Below are 19,546 nucleotides of genomic sequence, written 5' to 3'. Positions count from 1 at the left end.
GTATCAAATTATTGAATGGTGCCATCTTCCAAGAGCTCAGGGCTGTAACCTACTGGAAACTCAGCGTCAGTACACATCAGCTGAGGATGTGACACAAGGTAACTGTCTGCCCCTGCAGTTGGCTTCCCAAAACATCTGGATCATGTTGGAGACAGGCTTTCCTGCCACTTTCAATGTGAGGAATGGAAGGTGTGACCCTTTCCAGGATCCGTTACAGGACGGGGTTTGCCATGTAGTCAGTGCTGGTACATGTGAGTATCAAGCTTCTTTTCAGATCTTTTTGGACCCCTATTACTTGTGCCACCAGGTGTCAAGTTCCAGCTTCAGTGTGAGCAAAGAGGAAGCATCTGCAAACATGTTATTTCCACAGCTTGGAGAGTTGGAAAACCTGGGGCTCAGCTGGAAAGTTCAGGAAAGTAGCAGGCAAACTGAGTGTTGTCATGTTGATGGGCTTTTTTTTCCATATATTGACTCATTCAGCTTCTGGGGGTGTGTGACAACCAGCAGAAGACACAGTGCCAAAAAGAAATGCATTTCTACACTCAGCTGCCTTTACATTATGATTAACATTGCCTGTTGTGGCATCACTGCAGCAAGATCAGATTACTTGGTTTTACCAATTCCATACTTGTACTCATAGTGGAAAAAGTAAATTTGAAGTGGATTAAAACCCCCTGTCTTTTGCTTCCTTCTGATTTCATTCTCTTTAAATATTTATGAGTGCTGAAGCCCCACAGTAGCTGGGCCTTTGTGATTGCAGCACCGTGGTATTCCTCTGAGGCAGAGAATTACCACTCCATTTTGTAGCTGGAGAGCTAAGGCAGAGCAAGGTTCTCCATGACCTGTTCAGGATTACACAGGTACCCTGAGACAGAATCAAACCCCACATTTGCATCTCCCAACTCCTGTTTCACTCATTGACTCGACTCTCCTGAGGTGCCCTTCCTTTTCTACCCATCTGCGCGGTGCTAGGAGGGCTTCCTGTGGCAAACAAAAGCTAATGAAGCTCAGTAGCTGCATGTGGGTATTATTTGCTTGAGGTAAGAGGAGAGTTTTCCAAGCATCTGAAACTGGCATGCTGATGAAAACAAGCAAGATTATTTTATGACTAGGATAGTATTTAAATCTTTTCTTTAGTGGAGGAGTTTCAAAGGATTGTCATGAAAGAGTAGGAAGCATGGTTTCCTGCTTCTGTAATTTTGTTGTTCTTTATAGTTGATTAGAAGTTGAAGAGAGATCTGAGAAGCTCGTTGGGGCTTCCTCTTTGTGGAGATCCACAGCTGATTGCTTGTAGGACATCCATTTGCACCTGTGTTCTCAGCAGTGTTGCTCTTGGGAAGCTGATAGGCTTTTGTCAGATTTAACTTTTTGAAAAACTCAAGTGTCACTTTGCAAGCTCTGCAATGTTCAAACTCTCTTTTATCATGGCACCTTTGATCTGCAGCTTGTGCCTTCAGCGCACAGTCAGGTTGGGCTTTTAGTACTTGTACTTTTTATTTTCTGTGTCCCATGCAAAACTCTGCAGTGAGCTTGGCACTTTCATCAGCACAGATGACAGAGACAGACCTTGGAGCAAGATTAGAGTATGGGCTTTGGGTTGATCTGGGAGAGTCACACTTTGGGTGGAAGCTAAGTAATTCCAGCCTGGCTTGTCCTTCTCTGTCTTTTTACAACTCTTCATCTAAAAGAGAGGCCAATTCCCCAGAAACTCCCTGGGTGAGAGCTGTATGGTGATGTAGGATCATTAAGATATACTTGCTTTGTACTGTGGCTGCTCACACCTAGACCCAACTAACTCAGGTCCTGCTCACCAGAGGCAGTGAGGATATATTCTAAACTCCCATCTTCAGCAGAAGCTTGAGTCTGTGCTCCTGGAAATACAAAGGCATCTCATATTTGAGAAAAATCCATCTCATTTCAGCAAGTCAATAGGTGGGAAAAACCTTCCATAGACACTTATATGAAAAACAGAGGGATTTTTACTGTTCAAGATCAATGATGTCTTTGATTGCAAGCCTGAGCATTAGAAGTCATAAGCAGCTACCAGAGTCCTATGTTAAACACTGAGCAGCTGATGGTGTCCCTCAGATGTCATTGTATCCAGAGGACATTAATTCTGCCTCTAGACTGTGAAAAAGCACCTCCCTTTTCCTTAGTATTTGAATTGTTTGGTAGAAAAATATGCAAAAGGCTGTTTTCTCTAGTTTGCTGATAAATCTATTTTTCTTCATGTCAAGAGACAGAAAATGAGGATGACAAATGCTGCCTCCCGGGAGCTCATATGCAAATGCCTTCCCATTTGATTTAGGGAGAGTTTCACATATGGAAAAGCTGCTGAGTGCACAGCTCCTGTTAGCTCAGGAAAGGTAGCAGCCTTTAAACAGAATTAAGGGAAGTGGCCTTAAAAGACATTATGTGGTTTTGTGACTGGAGAAAAGCAACTGATCTTCCTAAATTGTTCTTTTAATTCAAATCCACTGAAGAAACGGAGTGGTTCTCGCTGACATTTTTCTTTGAATCTAGTCCACATGAATGAGGGCAGCTGTATTGTGCAAGAGTGTCCTGGTTGTACAAATCACATATGCAAAAAGAGTCCTTCTGCTTTGCATCTTCCAAAGGGCTGAGACATCAGGTTGTCTGGTCCCAGCTAGCAGGGGCAGTCCCACAGGAGCTGTTTGTTGGCTGGATGTCCTCACTCTGCCAGTAGCCACTAATCTGACTTTGGGTGTCCTTCTGCAGTATTCCCCAAGAGTCACCATGGTTAGCAATCATTTCCACAAAAGGAGAAATCCGAGGATCTAGAACAGTGACTTTCAACTTGCCACCCACGTATCCTGGGGAAGAGGCTGTATGAAGCTGACAAAACTCAACTCCCCAGCGAGAAGATCTTCACTCTGGGCTCGCTGCTGCCAGATGTTTCATGAGTCCCTTGCCTTGCTGCATCTGCTGCTCCTCATGCATATACACTGAGTTCTGCAGGCAGGGACTGCCCTTTGCTGCAGCTTGTACAGTGCCCTGGTCCTGCCTAGTCCCCCTAGGGCCCAGCACAATATAAATCACTTTAGCTGTAACTGATGGGAATGATTCTGGGTGAGGATGCACAAACAACCAGCAGAATCCAGCTGGCTCCTTTACACACAAGTGTGTTCTCCAGAGCGGTAGAAATTAAGCAATTGAAGCTGCAGATGCTTATGAAGACTTTGATTACCCACAGGAAGCAGTAGATCTATAGAATAAATCAGTGTGGTAATTTCTTTTCAGACTAAAAGGGATATTGAAGTCAGGAACAAACTTGCAGTTGTTGGGAATATTCTGTGAATGGCTAAGTGGTGTTGTTTTTGGCACTAGTTACAGACATCTTAGGATGGTAACTGCAGGATCACTGATAATACTCAGGCAGCATTCCTGCTCATTACTAGCAGGGATTTGGATCACTGCTTTCTTCTCAGAAAGTGATTATTCCAGACAACAGAAGATTTTGAAATATGTCACTTCAGCATGCCGTGTTTATCTTAGGAAATAGTATGTTTGATCATTCTACTTAAAATAGCAGTGACTTGTTCAGCAACATGTGGTTCAAAGGTCGAGTGTACTGCAAGTACCACCTTTTTTAATATAGCCTTTGAGATTTCGCTGTGGCTGGTAGGAAAATGGGAAAGTACAAGTAGATGACTAAGGCAACAGATAACTTAAAAAGGCCATAGACTTTAGTTGGAAATGGTGCAGTTGGCAGATACATGTTGTACTTTATTGGTGTTTTCAGCCCTGCCCGCGGTCTGCCTGGCATTAGTTTCAAACTCCAACCGTGTCATCATGGTGGGGGATCTGATATGGAAGAACAGTGTTTAAAAAGGCACCTTCCTTTTATTTTCTGAAGTGACTTAGAGATGCAGGTATTTCAGTCTGATTGGCAAGATGCAGAGTCCTGTGCAAAGGAGATCAGACATTTTTTTTGAGAGGTGTTTTTTTCAAAAGAATGAAACATTTACTTGAAGTTAAAATCTTTTGGAATAATGAGTCAGTTTGGATGTTGGGGGCTTTTTAAAATTTTTTTTTTTAAAGAAAACCCAGTTATGCCAGCTATAAACATTACAATTGATTTGTTGAGGATGGGGGAGGAGATGGGAGGTCATTTGAGTCCTAGTCATTTGGTTTTGGGATTGGCTTAAGGGCTGAGTGTGCTGAAGGTGTTGCTTGAAGTATATCAAGAAAATTAATCTAGGCCAGAGGGAGCTATTGTTCATCGAGTTCTTCTGGTCAGGCACTTCTCAAGTGCCTTTGCTCACCTGGCAGAGTGAGGATTGAGCTTGGATCATGGCCCTACCATTAAAGAGACAATCACTTAATTCATGGCTGCTACGCACACCTGGAGTCACAAGTCCCCTCCGTGCCTCTCCTGCTCATAGTTCAGGCTGGGACACTTTTTTCCTTTCAGGTTTTTGGTTGGTTTTTTTTTCAGAGAGGAATCCGTTTGGTTTGGGGTTTTATGTGGCTCATTCTTGGTGTAATGGAGGGGTTTGTGCATGCAGAACAGCACTGACGGCTTGGTACCTGCAATCATTTGATGACCTTTTGCTTCCCTTTTGGCGTGTGTACGCTTGCAGAAAATTTGGTTTGAAATAAAATGCATCTCACTGCTAAGCATTTGAGTTATTTAGTAAACATTTTTCCACATGTGCCTAAAGGCAAGCCTGAACAATACAGTGCAAAACAGGGCCTTCTTTGTTTCTTATTAAAACATATTAAGCCAAGCTCTATTCTGGGCTTTACCACTTTTCCGTTTTACTTGATTAAAAAATCTTTGGAAGGAATCATGCCACGTTATGCACTGTTCTGGTTCTCCCTTTGGAGAGGCTGCACGGATAGTGTCCCTTTTTTGAAAGGATCAGGATTTTTAATGCTCTAGCCCACACAGTGTATCAGAGGAGAGCAGGCATCTTCTTCCACAGGTCAACAAGGGAACCAGGACAAGCCTGTGCTTTGCTGTTGACTTTACTGTTGCCTGGGGTTCAGAGTACTTCTGTGCGTCCTCCAAAAATGAGACATGCAAATTTACTGGTCCAGTCTGGTCATTTATCTTGTGGAGCTTTCCCAGCTCAGTCATCAAAGTGTTTTTGTACTGAAAAACCCCCACACTTTCCATGTGGGGATGTCATGCCTGGGAACTAAAATCCTGTAAGTGTTCGACGTCAAAGCTTTTAAGGTACAATTGAATTTCCTACCCTTCTTACAGTACCTTCATATTCTGCTGCCTATGAATAATTCCTTCTGCCCAATCCTGTGAAGATTATCACCTTGTTCTCTTAATTTCATGTTGCCAACATACCCCACAGATACTAATTACTGTTTCTTAAATAGATGGATGCACTGGGTACATGTTAAATTAAACTTCGGGCATTTTTTCTTTTAGTTGGCATTTAGTTATGCCCCAGAGATGGACATGACTCCAAGTGCTGCTGGCCAAGGGTACATGATATAGTGGACCTTTATCCAATTGCTTTTCTGCTTATCACATGCTGTTACTGACTCATGTCTAGCACAAATACGGAGTAAGGAACAGAATTGTAACCATAGTGAAGAAAAAAAGAAAAGATTAATAACCAGAAAATGTAAGGTGAAAGACCACAATATTTCTGTTTGGAAAAGCTGCCATAGGACCTGGCTTTTAACTTCTTTCTTTACGCTTTTTTAAACCTGGCTTCTATTTGGACTGATCCTCTGTGGTCTCCTCCCTTAAAGATGATAGATATATGACATTTGAAATGTAATTCATTTAAGGAGTTTGGCTTAGATGAACACCAAAGAACAAAATCCAACTCCCATGGAACATTGCAAAGGCATGCAAAAATGTCTTTGTGCATGGCTAGAATGCTTAAATATTTTGAACAATCAGTTTCTTCAGGGAAAAAAAAGGATCCTTTTCATGCAGAATGGGCACTTTTCAGAAGAATTGTGTTACGAAAAACCCATTCTCCATCAAAACATCTGCGATTCATTTCCAGACCACTATTTATAATGATAGCTAATTTGATTCATATTTTCCTCTTTCTCTTCACAAGCTGTGTGTGAAAAGATGGTGATTTTCACATATGGCTTTACATTTCAGCTATGCTTGTCAAACAGTCTTTGCCTATAGATCATTAACTGCCAGTTTGTTGAAAAGATTCAAGATCCAAAATTTAATTGGTGTTGAGTTGCTGTGACATGGTGGGATTTTCAGAATAGCTGGTTAATCTACCTTTATTGCTACTGAAGTCAGAAACGATGCCTGGAAAGGAAGATGAGGCTGCCTTGGAGACAAAGGTGCAGTTTCTGCCAGCAAATATTAAACGTTTGGAGCTGTTCAGAGCAGTAATAAATAGTAGGACTTGGCTTTCAAAAGATCTCAACACCAAACTCACTTCAGAAAAGCAGTGATGAGTTCTGCCCCCCCTGGTGAGAATATTGGGTGGTGAAGAATGGTTGGGTGTTCTTGGCATATTTGAACATCTGGGCATTCCATTGATGTATCAGCCAGGGATCAGGGTGAGAATGTGTCCTCTAGTGTGGATGGTGAACTATTTCAAAACCAGTCTTTTGGTCTTATTGCTGGTGGTGTTTACAGGACTGGGATTTTCAAAAAGCACCTCTGGAACTCAGAGGCGCAAATTCAATTGAAAAAGGATAGCCCGTGTTCCTAATTCACTGAGAAATATTTTATGTAAGTGCAGTGTGGAGAAGCCAATATCTGTAAACATCTAAGATGTTTAAAGATGGGAACATCTAAGATGTAAACACCTAAGACACCTCTGAAAATTGTACCCTAAATGACTTTGGAGAGAGCAAGTGCCACTGATTTTGATGAGGGAGGTGTTGGCACTTATGAAACAGTACATACAGTGTTCTGGAGTTCTTTTGGGCATGCCCAGCCCAACACATGCACAGGGAGAGGGAAGGACAGGGCTTTCCCACACCACCTTCATGGCCAGAATCAGGTAGGTGTTTACCTCTGGCCATGGGAGTTCCCTCAGTTAAATCTTCCTCCACGTTCAGCTGATGATGGAGTTGGGATCAGGGGTTCAAGGGACAGCTGCCCAGTACCACTGACCCCTGCCAAAGAGGGCAGCTCTGAGCACAGGATATGGGGAGGCTGCTGTGTGTCCCTTGTGTCACCCAACCCAGTGGGTGATCACCCTGCCAAGGCATAGCCTGTGCCCACCCACTGAGAGAGATCCTGGGGACTTTCCCAGTGAAAACGAGGGGCTGCCAAAGTCAGGATCTGGGAATGCCTGTCTGACTAGTAGAATTAGGACTGACTCCTGAAGGGGGTTTTTGCTCTTAACTTCCTCTTGAAAATGGGACTTTGACTCCTAAGTCAGTAAAGAGCTTTTAAAAACATGAGTTTAACCCTTTTGAAAATCCCAGCCTTGATCCCCACCACCAGTAATTTGCATTGGTACCATGTGAATTAAATTAGCCTAGTATGTTTTCTGGCATTACTTGCTTACTTGGAAAGTCTGACTATCTAGTCCTTCTGTGTCTGAATTCCCTTTTATTATTGTCTCCAAGCCATCTGGGGCAAATGGAGTTTAATCCTACGCAGACCTTTGGAGTTGGAGCTTTTTTTTCCTTCTTTTTTTTTCTCTCTCAGTTTTTGTTGTTGTTGTTGTTGGTTTTTGTTTGTTTGTTTGTTTTTTGTTTTTTGTTTTTTTTTTTTACTATCAGACCTGAGGCATTTGGCTCACAGCCCAGGGTGAATAAAGAGAAATAAGGAGGAAAGAGGAGGAGTCTGACTGAGGTGAGAAAACCTGAGAGAATGATGAGGCGAAGGACAGAAAGTTGGCTGCCGTGTAGGTGGAGGAATAGTGACAATATACAGAGGGTGTGATGGCACAGACGGAAGGTTGTGTTCTATCCTGGTATTTGGTGGAGGAGAAGGAAAAGCCAGAGTGTATTAGGCCACAGGTTCTGGTGAGGTCTGACTATCCCTGCAAAGAAATAACTGGAAAATGTGCTACCCTCTCTTCTTGCATTGTTATGAGGATGATGCAGGCTGACTTAACAAGGAGGTAGAAATTAGTGAGGGGAAGCATAGGAAACAAAGGAACAGGCAAATGTGGGAAAAGAAGAAAGGATATGCTGCTAGGCTGAACAAGGAAAAAGGTAAAATGAACAAAAAGGTAGAGGAAAGTGTCACAACAGCAGAAAGTTTAAGTGGAATGTAATTTCCTTAATATTCCAACCAATATTTTCCATGTGGAGGAAAACTCCAGCATTTACAGAGAGGACGGATGAAACCCCCAACTCTGTGGTTGAGCTCTTTCCTTGCAAAGGGAGCTGAAAGATAGGGACTTGAGATACCGATTTTTTATTTAGGATTTATACTTTAGGGTCTTTTTTAAGGAGAAGGAGTAGATTTTCAGAGCTGCTTGTGGTCTAGAAGGGGAATAAATTGTGGTGTAATTAGGGACAAGAAGAAAAAGTAAGGCTTTCCTATAGTTTTGTCACCTGAACATGGTGGAAAAAAATAGGGCTGATAGGTCTTTCCATAGAAAAAATGCGGATGTGTTCTTGATTTGGATTTTTTAACCTGAGCTAGATAATTCAGATTCAACCAGATAAACCAGGGCAATTTGAGAGCCATCACTGTTATTTTAAGTGGAATTGTCCAGCCCAATTAAAAGGACACATTTGTAGCCTTGCCCTGTGCTAGGCAGCCGTAGCCATGTCCATGTTGGCTCTGGGAAGAACCTCTGTGCAGTCACCATGGGAGGGTTTGGCTGTGCTGGAAGCCCTGAGTTCTTGTGCCTGGCTGTGCTGCCCCAGGAGCAGAGAACTGGGGTGATGATCAGACAGGGAATTTTGCACAGACAGGGACTGAGTGGAGGCCTCTTGAGCTACAGCTCAGCATATGGAATTGGATAAGCACAGACTTAGTGCTGGGTTTCTGTTGAGAGTATGCACAATTATGAACACTGAGCTTCTTTCCCAGGAGCATTCCTCAGTGCTGATTTAAAATGTACCATTTCCACCAATATTCCACCCAGAAAATTAATTTGGTAAAATATTCATTGAAAGCAAATACGGAGAGGGGGCTGGCACACAGCTGAAGCAAATGAATGTTAAGGATTCAAATGAATATTAAATCTCTTTTGCAATAGTACATTCCTGTCTCTAATTATGGCTCTGGGTGAGTAGACGACTGTAAAGTCACTCCTGGAAGGTGTGCATCCAGCAATCAGTGTGATAGCAGCCTTGCAGGTCCAAGTGGGTGGATGACTTGAGCACTATGGTAATGACATGTGGAGCCTTCCATATCTCCAAAGACAAATTCCAGCTGAGCTCCCATCAATAGTGGGGTGAGCATTACTGCCTGTGGAGAAGCTCTGCAACACAGAGACATCCAGAGGCTGGGGGCTGTCGGGACATGCTGGGCACAGCTCTGCCAGGTCCAGGAGCAGCCCAAGGCAGGAGGCCAGGCCTGAGCAATTGGAGTCTGTGGGCCAGAGGCTCCTGCAGTGATACTGGCATGGATAGGAACTGCAGTGAGAAGGAGGTGACCATGCATTCAAACCAATTCCATTCAAACCATTCAAACCAAGAATTCTCTTGGTTGTGTTCACTTAAGGCCAGATGTGCCCTTTTAGGTACCTGAAGCAAACAGAAGATTTTGGGTTAAAATAAAGAAGTAATTTGAGCTGTAATGGCCAGCCAGAGTGATCTGAGGGCTGTGGGAAGCCTGCCTGGGATGGGCTGGCCTGCCTGCACCTACTGTGGTAAAGCTGTACTGGCTCCGAGCAGCTGGGCTCCGGTGCTGTGCCCACAGGTTCCTGCCCAGTGCTCAGAGACAGCTGCTTGGTGTGGGGGGACAATTTGTCGGGAAAACTGCCTCCACCATATTTTTTTCCTTTTCCCTGTTGTCTCTTGCTCCTTTGGTATTCATCTAAATGGCCTTTTATTTTATGATAGGTGGCTTTGGTTTTGTCTTCCTTATACCATTATTCTTCTTCAGCCTCTTTCACTTTCCCCTCCTTGCTTCCCTGCTGTCCCCACTCCCTTCGTTCCCTTCCTCCACAGTTTATGCCAGTAGATGGTGGTATTCAGCAAGTTCTAGGAGTGCCAGCGTCGCTGCCTGTGTCACCACTGGCTGTCCAGCTGGGCAGCAGGGAGAGCCGCTCATGTGCCAGGGTTTATCTGTGCCTGGGTGATTGTCACAGTGGTGACCTGCATGAACAAGAAGCACAAGTTCTGCTAAATTACTCTTTATTTTCCTGCTTGTTAAGTCTGTGAAAGAGCTGTCAGATTGACAAAGAGTCATAAACGTCACCAGGGTCATCGATTATTTGTTGTGATGTATGGGATTTGGGAGAACTTTGTGTACACATTTCTGTGTACACAACCAGCTGGCAGAGGCTATGTTGGTTTTGTAGCCTGCTGTTTGACAGGAAAATAAGGCTGGTAATCACAGAATCATAGAACGGCTTGGGTTGGAAGGGACCTCAAAGATCATCTAGTTCCAGTCCCTTCCACTGCCCTGACACAGGTTGCTCAGAGCTCCATCCAACCTGGCCTTGACCACTTCCAGAGATGGGGCATCCACAACTTCTCTGGGCAAGCTGTGTCAGAGCCTCACCATCCTCACAGAGAAACATTTCTCTCTAATATCTAATCTAGACTACCCTCTTTCATCTGTAAGCCATTCACCCTTGTCTTGTCACTCCAGGCCCTTGTAAAAAGTCTCTCTCCATGTTTCCTGTAGGCTTCCTGCAGGTACTGGAAGGCCACAATTAGGTAATTCTGAAGCCTCTCTTTTCCAGGTGGAACAAACTCACTTCTGTCAGCCTTTCCTGATAGGAGAGGTGCTCCATCCCTTTAATCATCTTGGTGGCCTGCTCTGGGCTCGCTCCAACAGCTCCATGTCCTTCCTGTGCTGAGAACTCCAGAGCTGGATGCAGCACTGCAGGTAGGGCCTCACTGGAGCAGAGGGGCAGAATCCCCTCCCTTGGCCTGCTGCTCAGGCTGCTTTGGATGCAGCTCATGGAATGAGGGAACATATTTCTGGATAAGATTATCACTGGTCACAGGTCTTGGATCTGGATGCCCAACACAGGATAATTGGATAATAAAACCTCAGACCCCTTTAAGCTCTCTTGTGGCAGGCACCAAAGAATTGAAGTTCTTGGTGCTTTAGCAAGTGAGTTCTCAGCAAGCCTCACCTCTGCTTAAGGGCAGCATTTGCAGCAGGAGGTTGGCTGAGGGTTTTCCTCTTATCATGGAAGGTGTAACGGGACTGCACCTGCTTTGCACCCTGTGTGATGCCACCAGGGAAGAGCCTTATTCCAATAGGAGAGCTCGCTGCTCTGCAGGTGAAGCTGTGGGAAGCATCCTCCTCCACACCTGCATGTGTTTTATTAATCAGTGTGATGTCCATATTCCTCCTTGGAAATTATTTTTATACCAGGACCCCGAGGCTTACTTTAGTCAAAGGAAGGCTGCACAGAAGTTACAGAAATTGGATAGAAATTCTGTTAAGGATTATAGCAAAGATTTTCAAATTTGGGGGTGGATGTAGAGTGCAAAATTCCTTCTGAAAAAGGATGGGCATCAGCACAAACAACACGTGTGCTGTCAATTCTTGTTCTGCTCTGTGATGCTTCCTGTAAGATCTAACCAGCACTGGCCAAAGCTTTTTTAGAAAAAGAAATGCTTTGAGTGTGAAACTCTTCTTGCCTTGCTTCTAACATCTCTCTATATTTCTCCTTTGTGGTCTTTCCATCCTAAGCCCCTTTTGGGCATGCTTGAGTGGGAATAGTGGGAATAGCATTTATTCTTTCTCTGAGTTTGGAATTTGAATTTCCTTCCTACGGAGAGCTTGACTCCAGCAGCAGATCTGGAACAAACTTTCTGTTTACTATGGAGAGTATAATCAGTTAGTTAAGAGTAGCTAGAAAATAAGAACTAAAATGTTGAAGTGTAATGCTTTGCTTAAGCTGGAAAATTACTGATTCATCTATAGGAAAACCATGGAGAAGTCTGAAGCAGTGTGCTGGGTTGGGTGTCTCTTTTAAAAGATTGTGCAGGTCTCTGGTATTCAAGAGTTGCTTAGAGCTTGCTTCCTACAATTGTTTTAAACAGTTTTACCTGAGAAACAAATACTTTGCTGATCTAAAGCAAGAGTCACTTGACGTTAGAAACCTTAAACATAAACCTCAAAGAGACCTTGGGTCTTGCTGCAGGAATTGCTGCAGTTTCAATGCCCCAACCTGTAGTGATGTACCTCAGCAAGGCATCTTGTCCCAGGAAGTGTCTCTCCTCCTTTTTCAGTTGCAGCACCCTATTGTTTCTTGTTCTAGCAAGGAGTGTTTCACAGCCAATGTGTCTCCTTCCCATTCTTTCTCCCCTTTGTCATTCCCTGGGGCTTAACCAGCCTGGTTGATAAACGTTCATCAGCATACTTTGGATTACCTCATGTGAAGATAAGAACTCAATACACAATTACAATTCTATTTCCAAATAACAGTTGGCCAGGTTGTATTGCCTTTCCTCTTCCTAGGAGAAGAATATTTGATCTGAGCTCCAGAGTGAAGTCCAATGGATTTAAATTCACTATTATTTTTTCAGTACTTCCCTTCTTTAATTTTCATCTAGTTTTTATGGATATATTCCAAAGATTGCTGTCCCACATCTGAAGTTCTTTGAATAAAAAAGCTTGTTCTCCAAGATCCTGAGATGAATGATATCCGTGTCTCCTAAATGTTAGCAATGTTACTAATGTTGCTTTGTCTCCACATGTATTAGCAGGACTGCCTTAGAGATGCCTTTTCCGTGTGGAAAAATACAATTCAAACATCCCTTCCTCTACTATTTTTGATGCATGTTTTGTCCAAATTTCTTTTGTGAGGAGATTGCCACAAGAATCAAAAGCAGGAACTATTATAAAGGGGAATTTCAACATCTGAAATACTGTTTCATTTTTTTATTCAAAGATACTTTTTCATCCACAATCACAGTGTTTAGTTTGGGATTTTCATTGAAACTGAGTTTTCAATGAAAACTCCAGAATTTTGCCGACAGTTGAATTGTGTTAGTTGCAGACGCCAAGTTCCTTCAACAGAAGTCTTGCCCAGTTCTAATCAGGAATGCTGGAAAAAACTGTCTGATCCTGCAGAAGTCCCCTTCAATCAATGAAAAGACATAATCAGCTCCGGACTTACTTCCCTTTGTGTAACCCTGACCACATTGCTGCTGCTCTCCCAAATCATCCTGCTGACAACAAACCCAAAATTGCCAGTGCTTTAGAACGTGTTTGTACCAGCAACATCTGCAGGCTTGGGGTTCATTTCCAGAGAAACATCTCAGGCCAACTGAGAAACGTTTCACTAATCCTAAATCTAGTTCTCCTTTGCAGGAGAGAGCTGTAGCATGGTAGGACTCATTTCTAACCTGTTTGCCTGCTGAAATGCTGCTCTCCACCCTACTGGAACCAGCTGACCCCATGGGGGAAACCCATGTGATGGACACTGATCCTCTCCCTTGTTCTCAGCCCTGGCCTCAGTGAGGTTGTCCATGTAAACAATAACAGGTTTCCATGGGATGTTAATTTTAGGATTCCTGGCTAATTGCCAGGTAGACACTTGACTGACTTTACCGTGTAAAGTACAGCTCACTTCAGCCACTAGCACTGCCAACTACTCTTGCTAACCCAAAGCATTAAGAAGCCATGAGTCAAGCTTCTCAAAGCACACCACTGGTTAAAAATGATGAGATTTTGTAAATGACACCTTCTGGGGGTATATTTGACTGGGGGTTGTTCAGGTTCATGTTTCTATACTTCATAATCTGCAGCTGGGGGAATTAGAGTTTTATTATTCTGGTTTTTTTTCTAATAGCAGCTCTGATCATTGCCCCTGATATGGTCACATGCGCCAGTATCCAAGGGTCTTCATAGAAGGTCTTAAATATAAAATTGGCAAAGAGCTTTCTGCCTTTTGGCATATCAAATTTAACTCCCAAACGTGAGCATAACTTCCTGAAAATTTTAAAGACAAGCATTTGGGGTAATTTGGAAGATACTTGATGCAGACGTTTCCAGGTTTTGGGACTGACAATTCATTATCATTCTAATTTGGTTCACATGGTATGAGATTACATTTCCAAAAGGATGTCTGGTTAGTCCTGCTCTCATGTAATATTCCAAACTCATCAAATTCGGGTTTTGGTGAGCACTGTGTGAGAAACAGCATGTGGTGACATCTGTAGGAGAGAACATCCTGTGATATAATAGGCACTATCTTGTCCCTTCTTAAAGGGATTCCCTGCTTTCCTCCCAGGGTCTTTTTCCCAGCTTTTATCCACTCAGTTATTCAGGAAGGTGTTCTGCTTGAAAGGCAGTTTTTATAGTAGGGAGGTACTAATGCAGAGCGGAATGAAAGGCCACGCCATTATTTTCTCTCTTTGTTGCCAGTTATTTAAATAGAAGGGATTTCCTTTTCAGAAATTATCATTGTTTGGTAGTTATGAGAAGCTGAATAGTGCTGGGATGAGTCTCCTCTTCAGTCCCTGCTGTCTCCATTGTGCACCTCTGCACACACAAACCAAATGAAGCTGCAGGGTCTCTTTCCAGTTTGAAGAAGGCAAAGGAGAAAGTATTTTATTCCTGCTGTCTGTGACTTCTTGGTAAAATGCCAGTTTTTGAAGAGTCCCAGACTCGCTCTGGGAACTCTTCTGGTAACCAAAGATGTAGAGGTGGTTTCTCTTGTATTCCAGGACTCTCCAGGTGTGTGCAAAGTATAAAACAGGCACTGATGCTAGCGAGATATTCCTGCCAGCTCCAGTCCTTTCATCTGCAGCTGGTAAGGAACTTCCTTTGAAAAGTTTTTTTACTAGAAGAAAGTAATTCTCTCCCAAGGATCAGTGCCACCACAGGGAAAGGAAATGGTTCATAACATGGGACATCTCACATCTCCATCTCTTTCATCCCCTACCAGAAGCTCCACTTCAGCACCCAAAGTATTCTTGAATGCAGCGTGTACTGTCTTGTACAAGGCTTCCGTAGATACTGTAACATGCAAGAGAAGCTTCAAGGTCTGTAGAGTGAAGTTAAGATTATGGTTAGGGGTGGATTTCATACCCCAAACCCTCTGTGCTTGCGTGTAAGAGTCCCTGACATTTTGGTATCAAAGCTTTCTAGAGGGAAATGCAGTAGGAACGCTTTTCTCAAGTCAACCCCCGATAAAAACTCTGCAATTCTATCAACATTAATTGCACATGTAAAGACAAAACATCAGATTGTTTTTTTGGTCTTTCTTATTTGGATTTTACTTTTTCCTTATGTAAAAAAAAAAACTATCAGCAGGGCATTACTGCATTTAAAAACATAGGAAATGCTTTTGTTCCTTTAAACCTTTCGGTAGAAAATATTTCTCTCTTTCCTTCTAGTTGTGATCAGAGTCTCATCTGCACTTCTCAGGTGTTGCTCAGATCTAATCTGAGCAGGCACAAGGAGATGCTTGAAGCTGTCACAATGGCAGATGTATCTGAAAAGCATTCCCTGAACGAACTCCGTGCAAATTGGCGGTGGGGGAAGGGAAAGTAAAACTTAATTTTAAGCTGTTTGGGAGAGGCACTGTCATTATGTGCTGTATGCATTAAATGCAAACACAGAACAGGTTCAGGTCTGTGGCTGGTGCTCTTAGGTGTGACAGCAGTACAAATGAAATAATAAGATCAGGTAATCTCAGCTGGTCATTAACCCTGCAGTAAATGCCTGTTTCATTTGCCAGGTAGGAGCACTCAGGGACCTCAGCTAAAATTGGCACCTTATTGTGCTAAGCACACATAGACACCTAATTAAAGGCAGTCCCTTTCAATGAAGCGTTTTTTTGGTGTAGATGGGCAAGACGGATAAAGGACGGGAGCATAATCATCCCTATTCCACAGTCAGGGAGCTGAGGAACTCTGCTCTCCCAGGGACTCTGCCGTGGGTTTCCTGTGCTATCCTGGAGAATTGCTGTGGTCAGCAGGGTCTTACAGCCCAGCCCTGTGCTTCAGCCACAAGATTGTCCTTCCTCTGCAGAAGGATGCACCGAGTTTCTTGTTGCTTAAATAGAAACCTCAATTTACATGTTCCTTGTTCCTCCTTTAAAAAAAGCTCCCTGACCATTTTGGTTTCTCTCATCCTCTCGGTGTGTTAGTCATCATTTAAAATACACACAATGATTAAAATGAGTCTGATCATGTTCAGGTACAATATTTCAGGGTGGCTACTTGGTATGACTTGCATGAGGACATGAAATGCCAGAAGGACCAGTGCAATCAACAGCAAACCTGTGTGCCAGAACGAGTGGGTGGGGTCATGTGCCGTATACAAGGGATTCATAAATGTTTACTATAATTTGCTGCCTGATTATATTTGACCTCTGTGGGTTGGCACATGTACTGATTTATTGCATCCATGCTATCTTCATTACTAAGGACACAGCTGAGAGCTTTTTGAAATTAAAAGTGACTTATTTTCCTCAATTACTTAAGTGCAGAGGCTCAGGCATATAGGCAGTTCTATTTTTCTATCAAGAGAATATATGATTTGTACAGCCAGTTACACTTGTTTGTGGTTCCCTGGACTCTGGGTATGTGCAGAGGCAGGCACTCAGAGCTGGCTCATAGGGATATGTTTACCAAGACTTAGCAAACTTTTCCTTCTCCCACTGCTGGTCCTGCTTACAAAATATTGCTCTTCCGAGTCTCAGCTGGAGCTGGAAGGCAAAATGAGGAAAGTCTCTCAAAGGTTGCTCCCAGTGTTTTTCTAGCCCAGCTGGATGCAGGTATTATTGGAGACCTCATGAGAAGGATTATTCCAACAAAATTTTCACCCTGGCTTCATGGACTAAGGGATACAAACAACTTTTAAATAAGTATCCAAACTTACACTTGCTTAGCCAAAGTGAGACACTGAAGCTTTTGAGGCAGCCCTGCTGACACACTCGTTGTTGGACCATTTTGAATGTGTGACACCAAGCAGTTACGTAGCAGGTCAGCAGGAATTCACTGGATTTAAGTTTTTCATAGTTCTCATGTTGAAAATGCCTTTGAACAACCAGGTCAGACATTAGGAAAGCTGCTTTTCTGTCAGCTATAGCCCTGTCTTGACTTTTGTAAATTTGGGCAAAGATAATGAGAAGCTATTTGCGATTTTAAGTTCTCTGTCTGGAACTTGAGACTTCCTCAAAGGCTCCACCTTTCAGTGGCCCTCTTGGTGTAGCCTCTAAAACTGAAGAAGCCAAATTGCTCTTACCTTTCTCTCAGTTACTGCTGCATTTCTGTGTGCAGAAAAGGTACATAACCATATCTATGGATCTGAATTTGCAGACGCTCTTGCTGTGCTAGAGCACAGTTGCAGACTTAGGGACTTACAAGCTTTATTCTTATTTCACATTAGTTGTGCTCATACATAACTCAGCTGCTGCTTGTGGCATTTGTCTTCAGGTAGAAGTGCAGTACACTGATTTTCAGCATCTGATTCCAGGATCCCAAGAATCCTCTTCAGGATCCAAAACAAGTAAAATACTCACATCTCTTCGGAAAGTGGAAACAAGTTGCAAACTCCGAACTGCTACAAGAAAGGTGGTAATTCAATTTCTTTAAATGTCCATGATAGTTCCTCTCATGCTCATTCCCGGATTTAAAATACATGTTGCAAACAGCAACTTCATAACAGATCACTTGTTTAGAAAACACCTAAAATAAATCCAGGCTATTTCAGGCCTAAGTCTGCCTTTTTTCCAGAGTTTAAGGGGAAAGGGGTAGACTGAATTATCACGGTGTGTGTGAGCTGCTATCCAACCCACGGCTGCTGTAGGACAAACCAGGCAGGCTGCAGGGAGGCAGGAGCCCTCAGTCCAGCCTTCCAGCCCCCTTTGCTGCTCAGACCACTTGTGCTACTCCTGACAGTGCAGCACAGAGAGGGGAACGGTCTCCTGCTCACCCTCTGTGCCCCTACAGTGCAACTGGAGGTGTGATTGCAGCACAGATAACCAAATAACCACCAGCTTTAATCTTCCCAGGGTTTGAGGCAGGCTGGACAAGCCCGCCCAGGATGCCACGTGCATATTCAACAGCTGGTGCCGGAACGTGGTGTTCTTCACTGCTTAAGGTATCCAAAGGAGCAGGATTGAAGCTGGTCAGTGTGTTGCTGACATGTCTTTGACTGCAAGGCAGCTGCAAATTAAGGTGTTGGAAGTTCTCTGTCCAGAATTACTATGGAGATGCTCCCAGTTCTGTCCAAACCTCAGGTCCCATTGCTCTCACTGCTGTGAGTCCTGAAGTACTTGCTGTTGGAATGTGCAGGACATCTTTCTGTACAGGCACAGTTGGATCTGACAGGGGCATGACTTCATAATGGTCACGCCAAAAGTCCAAAATTATCTGGAAACAGACCAAATTGCCAATCCAGATCCATAATAACAACAAGAAGTAATTTTCCCTAGGTCAGGATCTGTTTATACATCTGTGTAACAAAAGGATATTAAATCCATAGGATCTGATCACAGAGGAGAGAAAGCAGGGGAAAGGCAAAAAAGCATTGGAAACTTGAGACAACAAAGGAGAGAAAACCGAAGCTTTTAAGATGTAAATATGGATGACACATACTCAGGTACACCTGGCGCAGGGAGCTGTGTCTGGGATTGTACAGTACCAGAGGAAGAAGGGAAGCCTAAGGAGCACAAAGCTTTCAAACAAGCTCCTGCAACAAGTCAGAACTAACCCTTGGAGTGAGATTGGAGAGAAATCAGCCTTGTAGATACCTAGAGAGTCAGTTAGTGAAAAGTTGTGTAATTAAACCCTGAGTCCAATGGCAGCAGAGTCCTGCATGAAATCATGACTCCACTGAAATCAGTGGCAAGAATCCCAGTGATGTCAGTGCAGCAGCTCCTGGCATTTCCCCGTAGCAATCTCTGCTGCTTCGGCTCACGAGCTCCAGGACTGTATGTGGTACCACGTGTGCACAAAGAGCAAAGGGCAGTAATAGGTAGGTGTGCACCAAAAGCACTTTTCAGAAATGTGGCTCTTTGATTACATGTGTTTCTTTGAAAAGTTTTTTCTGGGAAGTGCTACTACTGCATCAAAATATGCGAAATTTTGGAGAATAGTAGCTTTTCAGCTGAAGTAGGTACCCATCCTGGAAAATGTCATTCATCCCAAGGACCCGATGACCAAAGACACCATCTTGAGTCCCAGTATTAAGGGATTGGCTGGAATACTGCAGTGATGTTTTACCTCCATGTCAGATTTCACAGCACAAACCCTCGTTCTGTTTTGTGAGCAAGGCAGAAGCCGAACTCGGAGGCCTGCTTGGACAAAACTCTGTTTGTCCAGCCGCTGTGTAGGAAATATCTGCTTCTTCCCAGGATAAGCCAGCATCTTGCTGCCTCTCAGAAGGTGTATTGTCACCTCTCCAAGGGTAACAACACCTCGGGCTGAGTCCCTGGGTGCAGGAATTGGACCGGGACCGACTGTGGCAGTCAGTAGAGGGGGGCAGAGAGCTGCACATGGAGCGGAGCCGGCGCTG

The 19,546-nt window shown here is 43.6% G+C and overlaps 1 protein-coding gene across 1 annotated transcript in view; it reads left to right on the top strand.

Annotated features, from left to right (window-relative positions):
• Nucleotides 1-19,546, top strand: part of BMP2 (bone morphogenetic protein 2) — a 203,634-nt gene that overhangs the window by 23,581 nt on the left and 160,507 nt on the right. The gene's annotated exons all lie outside the window — the stretch shown is intronic.

Source organism: Corvus hawaiiensis, chromosome 3 (genome assembly GCF_020740725.1).
Source record: "Corvus hawaiiensis isolate bCorHaw1 chromosome 3, bCorHaw1.pri.cur, whole genome shotgun sequence".
NCBI lineage: Eukaryota > Metazoa > Chordata > Aves > Passeriformes > Corvidae > Corvus > Corvus hawaiiensis.
Note: the sequence above shows the minus strand (reverse complement) of the source record. Positions and strands in the feature narration are given on the sequence as shown.